Below are 5,124 nucleotides of genomic sequence, written 5' to 3' on the forward strand. Positions count from 1 at the left end.
CTTTTTCCCCTGATCAAACCTCATCTCCTAACCTTTTATAAAACTTTAAAATAGCAATCGTGGCAACTAATAAAGTACATGTAACAGGGTGTCCCGGCTGGGCAGAGAATGGAGCTCCATTATTTTGAGTGTACCCCTTTGCATGTAGTGATTGAATCTGGTAGGGGAAAACTTGAAACTCATTCAATGAGGCTAGTTGGTCTCAAGGTCCCCACAGATCTGCACCCAGTGGAAAGAGTCTGGAGTGGAGGATCAGTTGCGGAACTGGTCTTAAAAGGGGATGGGAGTTCTGACCACAGCCTGGAGGACCTTACAATATTTGTCCCTAACTAGAGCTCCAGGAATCTATGTTGCATAATAAGGTATTCCAAAACTTGATAAGTTAAAATAAGGATCATTTTATATGGGTCAAGAATTGACTGATTTCTTTAAACCATGTGGAGTTGATTGGGGTGCCTGGTATCCAAATGGTGACTGGGCTGGGCTGAAGGGTGCATGGGCTTCACTCCACATGTCTCAGTCCTCTTCCTCTCCATGGAGGCTCAGAGCCTCTCCACAGAGTTTCTCAAGCAGGGTACTAGTCAGGCGCAGTGCTCAAAGAAGCCAAGGCAGTGGCTACCAGTTTTCTTAAAGGCTAGGCTTACATCTGACATAGGTTCACTTGCACTATACTCTACTGATGAAACACTCACAGGCCAGCCCATATTCATGGGGAGAGCAAATAGCCCCCAACTCTCCATAAGAAGCCTGTGAAAGAACTTGCTACCATTTCTAATCTGCTGCATGCAGCTGCAGTGGCAGTGTGTATGCATGTGTGCATGCATGTTTATGTACCTTGAAAGGATTATATATCTCTAAATACTTGAGAGCTATTCATGCAACCTTGCTCTGGGAGCCTAACTTCCTTTCCACACTAAAAATGAAGTCATTTTCCCCCTTTTACTTCAAAAGTATTGCCCTAGGCATGTCTGGTACACCACTTTAAACCTCAGGTAGTGAAGAGATAGTCACTGTTATAGTGATGTGAGCAGATATCTGCCCTTAGAACTCTGAGGAACTGCTTGTCTATGGATTACTGATCCAGGCTTAGATCTAGAGAGAAAGAAAGAACTGGATTGCTAATTGCTGTGATATTTTGAGGCTCAAGCTGAGTTTCTGCAGGAAATCCGGCCTTCCACCCTCTTCTTCTGACTTTGCAAGAGTGGTGATTAGGATCTCTGGCATCAGGGCTTGAGGTAGGCTTCAGTCTCATTGACATGGAGAACAGCTAATGTTCAATTCCTGCAGGATTCGAGGAACAGTAGTAGAGACTGGAGCCATATTCTAGAATCCTAATAGTCTCTCTCTAGAAACATCAGGGCAAGGCTTCAGAGTCTCCAGGAAATACTGAGTACAAAATTGAAAAGCAGGCCAGTCACAGTGGCTCTTGCCTGTTATCCCAGAGCTTTGGAAGGCCAAAGTGGGCAGATCACTTGAGCCAGGAGCTGAGGCTGCAGTGAGCTATTATTGTACCACTGCACTCATGTCTGGGCAACAAAGCAAGAGCCTGTCTCTTAAAAAGAAAATAATAAGCCATAACAAGTCCAATTACCCTGGAGTGGGATGGGGCATGCAGTTAAATATTATTATATTTATTAGCTAATAATTTATTATTATATATCATTAGCTAATGCTATTTGGGTGTTAAAAATTTGTGCTTACTGGCTGGTAAAGCCTGAGATAGGCATGATACACACACACACACACATACACACACACACACACACACATACATAGTGAAAAAAACATTAAAGTAAAACATCAGCTAGCTATTGATACCTGACTTACCAAAAGGAAAGATGAGCACTATGGGAGAGTGATGCAAAATAATCCCTTTTATTCTGTTCCATCTACCTTACTTCACTTAAACAGTTTGTGTTTCAGCCCCAGTAGGGAGTGGTAGTAAGTATTTGTGAGCTCCAGTTACGAGGCTTTTGTAGAGGTCCCTGGGGCATCCACACAACAGTCCTGCTTCATGCTGTAAACTAGGGCTGAGCAACCCTAGAATTCCTTTTTCCCCTGGGTTGTAAGTGCTTAAATTGTAGATCTGAAACTTGAAAGGAATGGAAATGCTTAATGGAAACATCATGTGTAATCATTTCTTGCTAGTGGCCTTTTCTGGTTTATTTCTCAGAAATATGAATACCGTATTTCACTATAAATGGTACTTTCATGAAGGGGAGAAATTATTAAAGAAAGAAAAGCTATTTGATCATCTTATTTTAAACTTCACTTCGAATTGTGGTATAACTCACTGTCTCTTAATAAAGTGAAAACTTTTAATAACAGTTGTGAATTATAACGTACTTGAGGCAATGCTGTTTAATTTTTGCTTTTCTTCCCCATTTTTAAGATAAATTTTTCATACAAGAAATTCTGTAATATTTAGAGGTATGATGTAAAGACAACAACCGTAGCACTGAGAAAAGAATAAATTGAGTTAAAATGGTCTTATTAAATTAGACAGGTGTGGTGGTGTGTGTCTGTAGTCCTAGCTACTTGAGATGGGTGGGAAGAGGTTGAGGTGGGAGGATTGCTTGAGCCCAGGAGGTCAAGGCTGCAGTGAGCCCCGATTGTGCCACTGCACTAGACTCTCAGTGACAGAGCGAGACCCTGTCTCTTTAGTAAAAGAAATAAAAGATCTTACTGACTGTCTTATTGACTAAATGTTCCAGTGTACAGGAGGGCACATTGAAAGACGGTAAGTGTGTGTGGTGTATGTGTGTATGTATTTGTGTGTTCGCATGTATACACACATATATACATATATATAAGAAAATATTAATCACCAATTTAGCCACCCCTTTTATGAAAGTACATTTCTCAGATAATATGATGAAGAGTTAATTCATCTTTTGAAAAGAAAATGAAAACAGGAAAAGATGGTTATTCATTGTGTAGGTAAAATTGGACACAGAGCATATCCTCAAATCATTAAATTTGTTTGTGAAGAGTCTTGTAGTGATTAGAAATACGAAGTTCACCGTAAATGGAAACTTGGGGGTTTCTTTCACTCCATCCTTCAGAAACAATAGATACTTTTTATGTGTCAGGCTCTGTGCTGAGTGTCAAAAGAATTGGGCATGAAAAGTTGAATAAAACCTAGCCCTTGACCTCAAGCTAACAATCTACGGTAGGAAAGAGGCAGAAAACCCTTGCAGTGCAGTGAGATAGGTAAACTGATAAGTACAGGAATAGGAGCACCTCCAAGGTATGTCTGTTATGGCATATGGATGTGGTGCTGAAGAGTGAGTGGCAAATTCTGTGGAAGGTGATAGCTTTTTGGGTGGCAAGAAATGTGGAAAGATATCACAGACCTGAGTAGGATCTTAAAGTATAGCATACAGACAAGGTACGGAAGAGGGCAGAGGGCAAGAGGCTGTAATGATTCAGGGAAGATGTCATGATGCCCTGAATTAAGGAAGTACGCCTACTAGAATGGCTAAAAATAAGAAAACTGGCCTAACCAAGTTTTGGAAAGGATGTGGAAGCAACTGGAACTCTTAGATGCTACTGGTTGAAATGTAATTTAGGTGCAACCATTTTGAAAGGCAATTTCAGAATTTCTTTAAAAGTTAAATATTTCACACATAGGTATTTATCTAAGAGGAATAAAATCATACAAATAGTTGTACACAAATCTTCATAGCAGCTTTGCTTGTAAAACCCATAAACTGGAAATGACTTAAATGTCCATCATCAAGTGATTGGATAAATCAACTGTGGTATATCCACAAAATGGAATGCTACTAAGAAATTAAACAAAATGAATTACTGATACCCACACATGAATGGATCTCAAAATAGTGAAGCTGAATGGAAGAAGCCAGACAACAAAGAGTACATACTGAATCATCTCCTTTACAGAATTTGAGAATATGTAAAATAATCTATAGTGAAAGCAGATCAGTGTTTCCCTGGGGATGTGAAGCAGGTGTAGAAGGAATGACAAACAGGCACAAGGAAACTCGGAGGTAATGATTATGTTCATTATCTCAATTATGGTCATTCCTTTCCAGCTGTAAACATATATCGCATGTATCCAACAGTACCCTTCAAATATATGATATTAATTGTAGGTCAATGTTGCCTCAATAAGGCTGTTAATAAAAAAAAAAAAAAAAAAAAAAAAAAAAAAAAAAAAAAAAAAACTACCTGGCAAGTGGAGATAAAAGTTTGCAGAATAGGAAAACAATCTTAATTGAAGGCAGCAATTGATATGTGAATAGTCCTTAAAAACCTTGGATGTAGATGACTCTAGATGAGGGAAAGGAAAACAGAATCCTATGGGAATGCCGACAGGGGACTGGCAGAGCAAGAGGACTCACGGTGAAGGCAGGGAAGGCACTGTCAGAAACATCTATTTCTTAGGTTGTTGTCTTGTTTTTGTCATCCTTTCGTACTTGGACAACCCATAGTATAGTTTTGAAATCTGTTCTCCAACGCTTTTGCTCTCAAGTTAGGAACGTAGACTTCCCAGATTGGGTCACTCTGTCTACGTGGGACACTGGCTCTGATCTTGAGTGAACTATCTTCAAATAAAAAATGAAACCAGGAGAAAAATTTTTCCTTTTCTTGGGCAAATCAGTGATTTTATTGGTTAAACCTCATTTCTTCCTGTTTCACGTGACACCACACACTCATTCATTACCTGTAAGGTGTGCAGTTTGAGTTCTGCACCTTGAACTACTATGGCAAGAGTAGAAGCAGATAGCCCTGATTCCTCCCCACAGCATCACCTGCTGCCCCAGCATGCTGGAGTTATGGGTGACCCAAGCATGGTCTAAGCATGAGTCCACTTAATATGGCATTTTCCAACCAGCATAGTTAGGTGCTCGTTGTTGTTGTTGTTGTTGTTTGAGATGGAGTCTCACTCTGTCACCGAGGCTGGAGTGCGGTGGTGCAATCTTGGCTCACTGCAACCTCTGCCTCCCGGGTTTAAGTGATTCTCCAGCCTCAGCCTCCCAAGTAGCTGGGATTACAGGCATGTGCCACCATGCCCAACTAATTTTTGTATTTTTTTAGTAGAGACAGGGTTTCGCCATGTTAACCAGGCTGGTCTCAAGCTCCTAACCTCAGGTGATC

Source organism: Rhinopithecus roxellana, chromosome 5, assembly GCF_007565055.1.
Source record: "Rhinopithecus roxellana isolate Shanxi Qingling chromosome 5, ASM756505v1, whole genome shotgun sequence".
Lineage (NCBI taxonomy): Eukaryota > Metazoa > Chordata > Mammalia > Primates > Cercopithecidae > Rhinopithecus > Rhinopithecus roxellana.